This window comes from Trichechus manatus, unplaced genomic scaffold, assembly GCF_000243295.1.
Source record: "Trichechus manatus latirostris isolate Lorelei unplaced genomic scaffold, TriManLat1.0 scaffold00085, whole genome shotgun sequence".
Classification (NCBI taxonomy): Eukaryota; Metazoa; Chordata; class Mammalia; order Sirenia; family Trichechidae; genus Trichechus; species Trichechus manatus.
In genome coordinates this window covers 9,415,792-9,430,983 of record NW_004444021.1, presented here as the reverse complement: position 1 = coordinate 9,430,983, position 15,192 = coordinate 9,415,792, and the positions used below count along the sequence as shown (strand labels likewise).

General features: G+C 39.4%; 1 protein-coding gene across 2 annotated transcripts in view; it reads left to right on the top strand.

Moving 5' to 3' along the window:
• Nucleotides 1-15,192, top strand: part of STEAP4 (STEAP4 metalloreductase) — a 31,541-nt gene that overhangs the window by 856 nt on the left and 15,493 nt on the right. The gene's annotated exons all lie outside the window — the stretch shown is intronic.

Here is a 15,192-nt window from a genome sequence, read left to right as displayed (position 1 = left end):
GGGGTGGGGGTGGATTCTATTCCTGGTTTTAACTAGAAGCTCAACTTGTCAGCCTGAGTTTCCACACATGTAAAATAAAAGACTATTTGACCAGATGACTCACAAAGTCCAACTTCAACAAGGTGAAAAGCCTTGACTAAATGCCTTCAGGTTTAAAATATATTGAATATCTCCTTAATGTCACAAGTATAACCAAGTAATTACTCCTTGCATAATAATACAGGTTTCATTTTTATAGAGAAATTACTCAGCTCTAGAGGGAAGGTCCTTTCCCAATTGAGTACCGTAGAGTTCTATCACATTTATCATTCAGAGAATACGCTCAGCTTTCAAAAGCCATTCCTCAGCCCTGCTATGTGAGAATGTCCTATTCCCTATAAATGGCAGTTATATGTCACTCAGAAGAAAGAACATTTTTTTTTCTGATAGAGTAGGTGTAATTTTATAAAATGGCACATTTATTTGAAGCAGTAACTTTTTTGAGATATGGCCTTTTTGCAAGGCCCTGAGTTTTTCAGAATGCTGTGATTTAGCACAGTATGAAATTCTACCTGCGTGTATTCTACCTGCATGGCAAACACTGCCAACCCAGAAAAATGGATGAGGCACTCCCTATTTATCAGGCTTCAAGGTGGTGAAGTAAATGGTACATGTGTATAGAGAAATTGGGTCATAGCACTTTCTCCATTTGGCAACATTTATGATTCTGCTGAAGTTCATACAGCAACTTCGAGCTTAGAAACCATTTTGTACAAGGCCTGACCACTAATTTGAAAATGATTTCCAGACTTCTGCTAACTGTTGTTTTATAACTAAAATTTTATATGCCTGTTAATAAACAAAAAACCCTGAGCCTTATGCTGTGTTGTAAACAATTTTGAGAAAATAGGTTCATTTGTCATAGAATTTTAAATTTGAAGAAACCCTGAGCTGTCACTCTGCATTACCTTGTCTCCTAAGGGCTGCCTCTAAATCACCCCATCATTATTAAATCAAACAATTTAATAATTGTTTAATAATTGCATTGGGCAAATCTGCTGCAAAAGACCTCTTTAAAGTGTTCAAAAGCAAAGATGTCACTTAAGAACTAAGGTGCATCTGACCTAAGCCATGATATTTTCAGTCGCCGCATATGCATATGAAAGCTGGACAGTGAATAAGGAAGACTGAATAAAAATTGATGCCTTTGAATTATGGTGTTGGTGAATAATAATGAATATGCCATGAACTATCAGAAGAATGAACAAGTATGTCTTGGAAGAAGTATAGCCAGAATGCTCCTTAGAAGCAAGGATGGTGAGACTTCATTTTGCATACTTTGGACATGTTATCAGGAGGGGCCAGTCCCTGGAGAAGGACATCATGCTTGGTAAAGTAGAAGGTCAGTGAAAAAGATGAAGACCCTTGACGAGATAGATTGACACAGTGGCTGCAACAATGGGCTCAAACACAGCAACGATTGTGAGGATGGCACAAGACTGGGCAGCATTTTGTTCTGTTGTACAAAGGGTAGCTATGAGTCAGAACCGACTCAATGGCACCTAACAACAAGAAGTAGCCAATTCTTCAGTCATCCTCAGAAACACATTCCAGTGTTTCAGGATACTCACCATCCAATTCTCTTTTTAATTCATTTGGACTTTATCAGCTGCTAATTAAAAATCATTTCTTTTTAAAATATTAAGCAGGTTGATAAGTTGCTGACAACAACATAATAGCCATTCAAAGCTTGAAGACTTACTAGGGCACCTTGCAGTTTCCCGTGGGCTGGGCTCCCCCAAAGAGGTCATTGGTTAGGTGTCTGCATCTACATCTCGCCATAATTCCTACTGTAAGAATCTAGATAGAAGAGGCAATGGTAAAGGAAGTTTTCTGAGTGACTTCTTTTCTGAAGTTACAGGTAGGCTGGATAATAATAGAAACAAGGTTTACAAAGACAAGGCCTCTGAAGTTGCTTGTTTTTATAAATCCAAAGAATGATCATTAGTTAACTATCAAGACTTCCTAAGCAATTCATATGCTATGTTAAACCTGCTTAAGATAATCTGAATGACTTTTAGGTCATTTCCAAAATGATTTGAATTAACACTTGTTCTCTGGTTGAGAAGAAATCAGTCATGGAAAGAATAAAGTTAAGTAAATAATTAAAGGATAATCAGTGCTTAAAACCATGCATGATAAGAAAACATACTTGGCCTATATACAAAAACAATCTTTTCTTCCAAAATCATTAAGGAAAAAGAGAACAAAGAATGCTTGCACTGTTTGAAGATTATCTTTCAGAAATATAATACTGCAAAAAGAATGCAATATTCTGCTAAAAGAAGTATTTGCACTCCAATTAACAGGGCAGGACACTGACATCATAATTTAAATTTATATCCACAATGTTCTAGAAGAATCTACTCAGCCATGCGTGGAAAGGTCTTACTGTACCGTACTTCGCCTATTTCTGGGAAGTTATTTTGATAGAAGCATGTTTCTTTAAAATGTAGATTATATGATCAGTCCTAATGTCAGGATGAAGTAGAGCTCACTTTTCATCTTAAAAGAAAGGAAATGTGTACAAACGATGTTTTGAAAAGTTAGGGACTATATTCTGAATAAAAAGAAGGCTAAGAGACAACTTAACATAACTATATAGCACACCTCCCAGAGGGTTATTACTAGACCACAGACTAGATAGTCTTCTCTTTTGACTCAGCACTACATATTAAAGAAAAAAATTACATCAAGAACAGAGTTAGGGGCTCCAAACAGGTCTTCAGTGGTGATGGTGCCAGTATTGTGGAGAAAGTGAACAGGAGGACGCCCATGAATGGTTAGCACTAATTATACATTTTTCATCTATATTTGCTGTTTCTATAGGGTGTGGGAACAGTTTTGAACCCAAGTTAAAACAGCTAAAGCAATTTTGTACAGACTTTGGTAAACTTTCTTGACCTGTTTCTGGACAGATCAGTGCCTCTCCTCTGGGCTCCTATCCACTCTGCATATTCACCTCCTTGGCCCTCACACATTGCATTGTAGCAGTTGGATTATCTGTCTACATCCTCCCTGAGACTGGGGCTGCTAGGGGACAGAAACAGTCTAGTTTATCACTTTATTCCTCTCACCTAGCACAGGGCCTGGCACAGAGAGGCTATTCTATAAATCTCTGTTGAGAACATGAAATCCTACCAAGACATTGTGAATAACACTGATTTTTACTTTTAGAAGATGCTGATCAGTATGGACATAGTAGGTAATGTGTATGAATTTCCCTTGCACTGTGTTAGTTAACAGGTCAAAGTGTCCTGGCAAAGTGCAGATTTCAACTACCTGCCATCTGGGGATAAACCTGAGATTGCTTTGTACTGTACAGCACATATGAAGTATATAGTTGAAATAATTATAACTATAAAAAAGTAGAAACTGCAGGAATCTTGGTGTTTCTTCTCATTAACCTCCATTTTATTAACCCTATAATATTGCTATACTGGGAAATTTTAACAATAATTTTATAACTATAGCACTTTGGATTTTATTTTAAAGAGTAATTCATTTTTGTAATTAAGGCATTTGACTGAGATTATGAAGATTAGAATACTGAAGTTTGAAACCTTTAATTAGTTTAAGTAAAACCTTTTAGTCCCTTCTTTAAAATGTTCTGAAAACATGGCATATGATATAAAGCCTATTAAACAGTTCAAAAGACCTAAATTATATCAAATCATATACAAAAACATTATCATTTTTCTAGTTATTTCTTTTCCAGTATCCATGTACTAAAATGATTTATTCAGTTCAATTGTGCTGACTTAGGTGGTACTGGGAAACGGGAGGAGGATGAGGAAAAAGCAACTAACAGGGTAATTGGTAAAGGGCTCATTGCAGTTAACAATCAAAGTGCACCATTTGCCTCTGGTTTTCCCTGATTGAGATCCTAAACAGTGTTAACCCTAATTTTGAGGCATGTCTGAAAGACTGGAAGATATGTGTTTGGGGACAGTGGTTTGCGAAGGGGTCCCTGTATCCATCTCCCTAAGGGAACCAAGAGTCTAGAGGTATCAAGTTTACAGCCAAAATTGTAGGCCTTATAGGGTTGCTATGAGTTGGAATCAACTTGATGGCAACAGGGTTTGGCTTTTGGTTAGTAGGAGGAGGGAGAACCACATGGCATCTGTTTTTATCAATAACCTAGGAGCCTCTGAGAAAGGAGGTCCCTGAGGAAAGAGATTTTAGGCTCAGGGTGCAGAGTCGGGATTGGGAAGGCGGTACCAGCCTGTCAGCCCAATTGTTTCTCCACTTCCATGGTCACATGCTAGATTCTTGGGCAAAAAAATACAAGTTAAAGGAAAAGAACCAGTGGTGTGCTGGTAATTATCTCCTTAATGGGGAAAAAAATGTCCTGACTTGTAGCACTTCATTTGCTGACTTCTATGGTGTAAAAACGCCCACCATGGCTGATTTCAAGCTCTCACTGGCAAGCCAGCTCCAGCCACACCACTGAAAACAGTAGAGATTTAAAACCTAGGAATTAAAATGGAGCGGTTTCATTATATTTATCGATCGACGCTGCTCTCTAGTTTGTATATCAGAGTATAGCACGAGGATAGGGGAGGGAGCGTCAAGAGTACTCTCTCCCCTGGGATAAGAAATGGAGGAACTCTGAGGCCAGATCATGGCCAGCAACTTGAGCTGACAACAATCAGAGACACTGTGGCCAGTGGACACCCTTGCCTCCAAGAGCCAGATTAGAAATGGAGGAAAACGGTAATAGAAGATGAAGAAGGCGATATTCATAAGCAGTATGAGCAGCCTCCAGGGGATTTCCCAAGAAGGTAAGGAGATACTTTGAAGGAAACTGGAGTTCCCCATCAACAAGATTTGAGGGTAGGCATGCAGATTCACAGCAAAACTGCCCAACCCCCAAATTGATTTGGTAGTTATCGGTATTTAGATCATTCTTGGTGGCTTTTATATAAGGATAAATGATTATTCATGGGGAATTTTAGTTAAATTTAATTCAAAATTAAAAGTATCAAATCACTTTCACAAATCATAAATCTCTCTGACTACTTTAGTCCTAGAGAAAAGCAAAACTCACTAATTGACACTAAATATTAGGCAAGTTGTTGCAGGTCACCAAATCATCCAATAAACAAATGGGCATGAAGTGTGAACAAGCCAGGTGCCTAAGTCAGTGAGATGGAATTGTTTGTATGATAGTTCCTGTTCCTGATCCAGAACTTTGGTGAACCACAGATTTGTAAGAGGTGGTTCAGATTTACAACACAAATGGAGGTCAAGGTAAATTAACCCAGACATGACAAAATCTCTGACCTTCTTGTTATGAGCCCCAGGCTTTAATCCAACGAACTAACCAGCCTAGACAGCAGATAATGAACCTACATGATGAAATCCTTGGCCAGGGAATCGTAAAGCAATCTTAATTTATCTTGACACAGATGCAGATGCAGCTAAGATCTAAATGTAGCAACGTGTATTAGTAAGGTTTTTAATTCTATAATATATATCATATTATATATCATGTTGTTGTTGTGTACCATTGAGTCAATTTTTGACTCATAGTGACCAAATGTGACAGAGCAGAACTGCTCCATAGGGTTATCTAGGCTGTAATCTTTACGGGAGCGGATTGCCAGGTCTTTTCTCCCATGGTGCCACTGGGTAGGTTCGAACCATCAACCTTTGAGTTAGCAGCTGAGTGCTTAACCATTGCACCACAAGGGCTTCTTATTAAATTATATACCATATAAAAAGATATAAATTTATATTTATGTAGGCTAAATAGAGGGCAGTGGTGGTTCAGTGGTAGAATTCTTGCCTTCTGCAGGAGACCGGGCTTCAATTTCCCACCAAAACACCTCAGTAGTGGCCACCATCTGTCTGTCACTGGAGGCTTCTGTGCTGCTGTGATGCTGGACAGGTTTCAGCAGAGCTTCCAGACTAAGACAGACTAGGAAGAAAGGCCTGGTGATCTTCCAAAAATCAGCCAATGAAAACACTATGGATCACAAAGTTCTGATCCCATTGTGGACTCATCAGTTGACTGGATAGCAGCTAACAGTAACAACATAGGCTAAATATAGAAACTCACCAATGAGCTCAAGTTGTAAATAAATGCTCTCCTAAAGTACAATTAAAACAGATAATATAGATCTTTTACCTCACTCTTTTGAACTCATTGAGTAACAGTGAAATGTTACTAACAGAATCACTTTTGTTAACAGCTCTTATCATAGCTAGTTCTAGTTATTAGCAGCTCATACAGAAGTATTTATCACCATAGAATATTAATATACAGGTTACTAATATTAAATAAAATATTAATATTTAGTTATGCCCTTGTAACCTGATCAAACTGTGCAAGCTACAATTATTGTTTTGTTTTGTTTTATACTGTTGACTAGCATAAAAACTAATCATTAATAACTTAAGTTGCTATGAGATAGATAACATTTGCTCACAAAACAATAGAACCAACTAATCAGTTTTTTAGTAACCAACCTGCAGTAGTTACATTATTTAGAAAGAGAGCTTTAAATTATAGACTTCTGTTAGCTTGGCCATTAGTAACTTCAGTAGTTACTAGTGCTTATTTTGTAAATCACAAAATGATGATTTATCATGTTTCAGAGCACTCACCACCATCTGAAATCATCCTATTTATTATTTATGTGTACATTCTCCAGCTTTCTCATGAGACTGCACACACACATACATATCATTTTTGTAGCACACAAATTCAGAGATCTGGTTTGTTACTTCCCAAGGAGTCAGTCCTTTAAACTCTATAATATACCTATATTCTTCACCTCTTATTCCTCAGCGTACAAAGTTCTGTCTTACAGTAGGCAATCAATAAACATTTGCTAAAGGAATGTGTTAATGTGTATATTAAAAAAAGGAAAACTATGCATAAATATCACCAGTAAGAAATTACTCTTTCAAATAGAGCTCCTTTAAATAACTGATATACAGTCTAAATATTGAACTGTTCCTAAAAAAAAAAAAGAAAAATAGGAGAACTCGTTGATTATGGGCACAGTAAATTTTTTACAAACTGTAATCAGTGGTCTTTTTAAACCAAGGTCTTCTAATTTTGTTACAGTGATACATACTTGTCAGTAAAAGAATATACTCTTAAAATGTCAGCATGTTTGTTTCCCCTAAAGGGCCCTGATCTTACTAAATACAGAAATGGCTCAGTGAATAAATTGGATGGATTCATATGTTAGTGTAAGGTTTTTTTTTTAATTTATATATTTATTGCTTTCCCATTGTGCCTGGGATATATTAAAACAAATGCTCTGAATCACAAAAAGGCTGTCACAGTTGCAGAACTCCCTCCTGTCCCTGTTCCTTGTGATGAAAGGAAACATTTGACTGACAGGCCTCAGCTCATTGCAAATATGTTGTCATCTAGGGCTTTCAGGTGGAAATTCAGAAGGAATAAGAAAACAAAAGGAAGCATTTTTTTTAAATCCCTGTTTACAAGCATCCTATTAAACTGAAAAATCCTGCCACATCTTAGAGTTTAAAATGTTATTTGCAGTCTAACTCCCTGGAAAGTGCTGAGCTAGACCACTGACTGGGTTTGTATGCTATGACACCAATGGGTATGTGTGTGTTTCCAGAGGGGCTGGAGTCTGAGGAATTCAGATGCTTGTAAGAGCAATCATTTCAGAATTCGAAGTTGAAATCTCAAGTGGAAAAAGAGGCAGAATGTCTTTAATAACGGTTTCACCCAAATGATAAACTCGATACTGTGCTCTAGTATGTGAGAGTTGCTACTAAGGAGTACCATAGCAGATTTCTGTGCAGATTTCATCAAACTATAACTTTTTGGCTTATGAAAGACAACTCTTCAAGGTTTCTTTGAGAAGATTATAGAACAAAACTTACCCTGCAGTCCAAGGTTAAGTCTTGAGCCCTGGCTTCCTCATATTCCCTCTCTGCTGGGGCCTGCTCACTCGGGCACACTGCTTTTGCCTCTGGGTTACAGTAAAGAGAGGAATTCTAGCTTCACAGCCTCACCCAATTACTTAGCGGGAAAATTATAAGGAGGCGAAATGTTTCTGCAACCCTTTACGACCTCCTCTTCAACACGCCATTCACGCTTTATCCCCACCACCCCATCATGCCTGTCCAAAAAGATACCCTTCCCTTTTACTATTTTCATTGGTTCTCAATCCTGGGCGTGCATTAGAATCACCTTGAGAGATGTTTTGTTTGAGTTTTTTTATAAACACAGATGCCTGAGCTCTACTTCAAAACAATTGACTCAACTTCTGGAGGTGGTGCCCTGGCATTTAACAGCTCCCCAGCCGATTCCAGTGTGTAACAGGCCATTAACTGAAAGCTTACAACTGGTGAGAGGTTTAAGGCAATGGCTCGCAAGTCTGCCTCACATTAGAATCACCTGGGAAAGATTTTTTCAAAAAACGGAGACCACACTGGGTCACTATGAGTCCGAATCGACTGGAGGACACTGGGTTTGGTTTTTGTCGTCACGGCGGTTGCTCTGAGGCTCTTTCTGGGCGGGCGTGTCCGCGCTGCTGTTGATCATTGTGGGTTTGCGACCCAGGGGGTGGCGGGCGCCGGCCTTATTGGCTGTGAACCAGACCTCATTTCAACCTGGAGCCAGAGGAGTGGGAGCTGCAGGAGGAGGGGAGGTACCGATCCCTTCCAGGGCCTCCAGCCGGAAGCAGGGCCTTGCGCCCCGGCGCTCCAGGCCACGCCCCCTTAGCGCCGGGCACTCTTCCGTCGCATCCGCCCTTGTTTCTTCTCACTTGTGTGGGGCGCAGTGGCAGGTGATCAGCTACACTGGAACCACGTGTCCCTTTACTAGTGACATATTTCATCACCCGTTTAGAGTTCGGCATGCTTGTGGGGCGTTACTGTTCTTTGTTGTTGTTGTTAGGTGCCATGAGTCGGTTCCGACTCAAAGAGACAGTATAGGATGGGTAGAACTGCCCCGTAGCGTTTCCAAGGAGCAGCTGGTGGATTCGAACTGCCTACGTTTTGGTTAGCAGCCGAGCTCTTAACCACTACGCCACCAGCTGTGTTAGGTGTTAGATTTCTGGGGCTTTATACAGAGAACGTCTAAGCCGGCTGACAAGGCCCGGTTGCCCTTGCTTACAAAGAGAAAAGGGCTGGCTGCTTCGTGATTTAGCCTGAGGCTTTGCAACCACCTGTCATGCTTCCACGCATGGCCTTTGCTATTGGTTCTCTCCCTCTGAGCCCTGAAACAACAGAAAAAAGCAATCCAGTTCCGGAAAATTCGGAGGCAAATATAGGCACCAGTTGCCCAGCCCAGGACCCCGACAGCAGGAAGCCATGTAGTAAATCCGGCATTTACCTAAGGAATTTGTAGAGTCCTGGTCAGTTCCCAGATTGGCTGAAGGCTTTGATGTCAGCACCATGTGATCCAAAGGGTTTTAAAAAGTAAGTTTATACCCACACTGGTGCAGAAACTGAAGCAGGATCAAAAAGTTTTTAAGAAAGCTGTGCTTCCCACTCCCTATGGCAGATTGAGGCATCTGGGAATACCACGAAGCCACTCTCTGCAGGCCACTCTGTATCAGGCTCTTTGCTGATGCCAGGGTGTAGAGCTTCATCCACAGGCCAGAGTCGAAGCACAGCTTTGAAAGTGATACAGTCGAACACTCATAGTACAGATACACCAAGGAGACAGAAGGGAAGGAGTGAAGGAATTCAGAACCTGGAAGGAATAAAGGAGAGCTCTTTGTGCCTGTAACTGCAGCCCTGGGTCATCAGAGGGAGTTGCAGAAGTACTCCTCCAGTGATTGTGAGGGCACTGGAGAAACTGACAATGATGGATTGCTAAGTGGTGAGAAACCAGAGGAGTTGAAGACAGGGTAGCCAAGTGACCAGAACTTGAACTTCAGCAGCAAAGTAGTGCAGAGGGGGTGGGAGTTCCTTGATAGCAACAGGAACTTCCTATATAGAATTTTAGCTGAGGCCTACCTTGTGGAGATGACATGTGAAACAGCTGGGAAAGTGTATTTGGAGCTGCCTGGATTTCCATTTATGGATTAGCCACCTTAGAATAGGAAGAAGTGAAAACCAAAAAAACCAAACCTGTTGCCATCAAGTCAATTCCGACTCATAGCGATCCTATAGGACAGAGTAGAACTGCCCCATAGAGTTTCCAAGGAGCACCTGGTGGATTGGAACTGCGGACGTTTTGGTTAGCAGTCATAGCTCTTAACCACTATGCCACCAGGGTTTCCAGGAAGAAGTGAAGGGCCTGCAATATGAGCAGGAAAGAGCTGCTTGGACTTGAATCTGACAAAGGGCAATGAACTTCAGGGCCAATGGTAAGGGGCCAGGGTGAAAGTCAGGCTGACAGATTCAAGCTTCCTGGAGCACTGCTTCAGGTCTGACCTCTGTGGATCATCACTACTCACCGTTCTTGCTCGGGCTCTCTGTATGTTGCTGCATGTGTTGTTGTGAGTTTCTCTGATACTTGCAATATGTGTCTGAGAGCAAATGAAAAGTTTGCCTTCTGACCTCATTTCCTTCTTGATTAATGAATACCAGCAGTTCTGGAACTGCTTAGTCGATTGGTTGTTTTCCTTACGTGCAAAATAAAAATGTAGCAGTCAAAAAACAAAAAAAAACTACTGGTTTATAGTGTAACTCTTTGCAGAGACATTTGCCTTTTCATAAGCCTTTATGATGCTAAGAAGTTGTTTCAATGATTGAACCAAGATGGGAATGAGTGCCAGGATGATGTCTGTCTTACCTCCACCATGTTCGGTCTCCTTTCATACTCTTCAAGCCATACTTCATAGATGGTTCCGTCTATGCCTAGTCATGATCTTATGATGGATCCCAGCACCCTATTTCACTACTACGAGTTGAATGTTGAGTGATGAGAGATTTGTCTTTACAGGTATTCTTATAATTACCTCCAAAACTTTTGTAAACATTTTTAGCATTTTAGTTTGTAAAATATGGAAGATTGTGTGAGTTAAAAAAACAAATAAGACTCCTAATAATGTGTATAACTAAGGTGTAGTCTTTACATAAAGGATTTTTTATCTTAATTTGTATTTTCTGTGGATTTCTCAAAATAAAAGAAAGAAAATGAATTCACAGAAGCTGATTCTTCCTTCCAGACCTACCTGCACCAGGGAATAGATTTTCATCCTTTATCTTCTATAAATGTACTACATATATTTGTATTTATATGTTTTTCTCTTCATTCTACGAAATCTTTGAGGAAAACAAGTGGCCCATTTTCCAAGTATAAGATAAAAAGTATTCATGTTTTAGAAGGGTTAAGTTACTGATCCTTGTTCTTCTTACTATGAATGGAGAACAGGGTCTGTTTTCAGGACTAGGGGAGGGACAGAAGCGTCACTTGGCTCCAGGCTGTGGATACACAAAGAACTTCAAAATTTGATTTTGATTCATTCTCTAAATGAGGCCTGTGCATATAGTCACAGGAATATACTGCTAGGACTGAAGGAAGACATCACAATAACTTAAAATTTGTGTCTACTTATCAGATATTTACACACTGCTATTATGCGTTAGTCTGAATTAATATTTTAATACAGCCTATAATTATCTCCTAAACAAAACAACTAGGTTGCACTGTATTATTAGAATTCTTTAAAGCATTGATTTTTTTAAGTATAAGCATTTAAAATGATTTTTTAATAAAGTCAAGTTTATTCTAAAATTTATAGAAAGAAAAGGAACTAGAATAGCTAAAACTATTTTGAAAAACTATTTTGAAAGATTAGTTTTGAAAAAGAATAAAGTGGGTGAAATTACTCAATTTTAAGACTTATTATGCAGTTATAGTCAAGACTGTGGTATTAGCAGAGGAATAAACACATAGATTAATGGAACAGAATCCAGAATCCAGAAATAGATGCACGCATATATGGACAATTGATTTTTGACAAATGCGAGAAAGCAATTCAACAAAAAGATAGTCTTCAACAAATGGCGGAGGAGCAGTTGGCTATTCATAGGTAAAAAATGAACTTTGACCTAAATCTTTCATTTTATATAAAAATTAACTCAAAATGGATCATGAACTTAAATGTAAAATGCAGAACTATAAAACCTTTAGAAGAAAACATAGGAGAAAATACTCAGGACCTAAGGATTGGTGAAGCGGTCTTAGATATAACATCAATACACAATCCCTAAAAGAAAAAAAATCAATAAATTGGTATAATCATTAAGGTTGTGTGTCAACTTGGCTGGGCCATGATTCTCAGTAGTGTGGCAGTTATGATATACTCTGGCAGTCTTATAATAATGTGATCACCTCCGTGATGAGCTTTGATATAATGTGATCACCTCCATGATGAGATCTGCTGTGAGTAGCCAATCAGTTGAAGGGGAGTTTCCTCGGGGTGTGGCTTGCGTCCAATGTAAGTGGACTTTCTGGCAAGGCTTGTTGGCTTTTACATGCTCTGGATCCTGCAGTTGGCTCCTGTTTATCTGACCTCCGGTTCTTGGGACTTGAGCTAGCAGTTTACCTGCTGTCTTGTCTGCAGATCTTGGAATTCATCAGTCTTTGCAGCCTGTGAGCCAGAGCCCTGCTGTCTGACTTGCCTATCTTGAGTTTGCCAGCCCCTGAGGCTATGTGAATCAGGAGAAGCCTCCAGCCTGACCCACAGACTTGGGACATTCCAGTCTTTACAACCACGAGTCATTTCCTTAATATAAATCCATGGTGGTGTAGTGGTTAAGAGCTTGGCTGCTAACAGAAAGGTCAGCAGTTCGAATCCACCAGCTGCTCCTTGAAAACCCTATGGGACAGTTCCGCTGTGTCCTATAGGGTCTCTGTGAGACAGAATTGACTTGACGGCAATGGATTTGGTTTTGTGTATATATATATATATAAAAGATACATATATGCTTTACTGCTTTTGCTTTTCTAGAAAACTCAGCCTAAGACAATCAGACCTCGGCATATTAAATACTTTTGTTCTGTGAAAGACTCTGTTAAGATAATGAAAAAGCCAAGCTACAGACCAGGAGAAAAGATTTGAAAACCATATACCTTAACAAATGACTCATATCTAGAATACATAAAGGATTCTCGAAACTAAATAATAAAAAAAACAAATAATCTGATTATTATAAATGAGAAAAAGACACAAAGGTCTTTCACCAAAGAGGATAAAAAGATGACATGATTAGCCATTAGGGAAATGCAAATGAAAACCACAATGGCATCTGATTTAGGAAACAATACTGGAGTTATTATTCCCTCTCCTTGAGAATGGAGAATTGTGACCCAGCTGGGGCTGGGCCTCACAGACTTAGAAAGACACATCAACTGGGCCCTGAGATAAGACAACAGATGGGACAATCTCAGAAATTATCTTAAGGAAGTTTTCACAAAAGGGCAATAAAAGCTAACCCAAAGGACTTCTCACCTTTTTCTTTTTCTATTAACATTTAGTGAATAGGAATTTGTTGGACCAATGAAGACCCTCCTGACTTTCATAACTGAAACCTGTACCAATGATTGTTAAGAAAGATGATTCAAAATATAAGATTACAATTTCTAGCCAATCAGTGGAAAAGTGACGCTTTCAAAGATTCTACCATTTTGTGATGTTGATATATACTGATGACTCTGTAACCTTCCTTGGACTCGGGCAGACATGGCTGTGGCAGCATGCTTGTCCGTTTTCCCATTCTTGCTTATTCTGTGATATTCTTTGGTCTTGGGCAGACATGACTGTAGCAGCATGTTTGTCCATTTTCCTACTTTTGTCTATTCTGTGATATTCTTTGGACTCGGGCAGACGAGGCTGTGGCAACATGCTTGTCCGCTTCCCACTTTTGTCCTTTTGAATATACGCCAAATAAAACTTGCTTTTTGCTTTACTAGACTTTATGATGTTTTTCCCCTACAACACATCAAAAATATGTAGTGACTACACCAAATGCTGGTAAGGATGCAGAGAAACTGGATCACTCATACATTGCTGGTGGGAATGTAAAATGCCACTCTGGAAAACAGCACGAGAGTTTCTTATAAAACTAAACAAATACCATATGAGCCAGCAATCACACTCCTGTGCCATTATCCCAGAGAAATGGAAACTTACATTCGCACAAAAACCTGTACATGAATGTTCATAGAAGCTTTATTTGTAATAGCCCAAAACTGGAAAGTGGAGGGTCAGAAAGAAGAGGAAGGCCCTAAACAAGATGAATTGACACAGTGGCTGCAACAATGGCTTAAGTATAACAACGATCGTGAGGATGGCGCAGGACCAGGCAGTGTTTCGTTCTGTTGCACATAGGGTTGCTATGAGTCAGAACCAATTCAACGGCACCTAACAGCAACGACTGGAAACAACCAAAACGTCCAAAGTAGATGAATCGTTAAACAAACTGATAGATCCATACCACTGAATACTACTCAGCAGTAATAAGGAATGAACTATTGATACACAAACAATGTAGATGGTTCTCAAGGGCATTGTGCTGTGTGAAAAAAAGCCAATCCCAACAAATTACATAATGTGTGATCCATTGATATAACATTCTCAAAAGACAAAATTATAGAGATGGAGAACAGATTAGTGGTTGCCAAGGATTAGGGATGGTGGATGAGGGAGACAGGTATGCTATTAAGGGGTAGCATGAGGGAGGTCTTCGTGGTGATGGAATGTTTCTGTATCCTGATTGCAGTAGTGTTTACATGAATCTATAGGGATCCCTGGCAGTGCAGTGGTTTAGCGCTCAGCTTTTAACCAAAAGGTCGGCGGTTCAAACCCACCAGCTGCTCCACTAAAGAAAGATGTGGCAGTCTGCTTCCGTAAAGATTTAAAGCCTTGGAAACCCATATATATGATAAAATGACATAGAACTACACACACACATTGTACCAATGACAATTTCCTGGTTTTGATATTGTATTATAGTTACATACGATGTAGCCATTTGGAAAAGCTGGGTGAAGGATACACAGGGACCGCTCCCGTACTGTCTTTACAACTTTCTGTGAATCTATATATATTTCAAATAAAAGGGTTTTATGTTTTTAAGAGTATTTATTTGTTAAGTATAAACAGTTAAAATATACGGCATAAAAACATCCTGTTTTGACATTTCCATATTCATATTTTGCTGGAATCCTTAAAAACTGGAAGTGGCCTGGGTCTCTCTGAT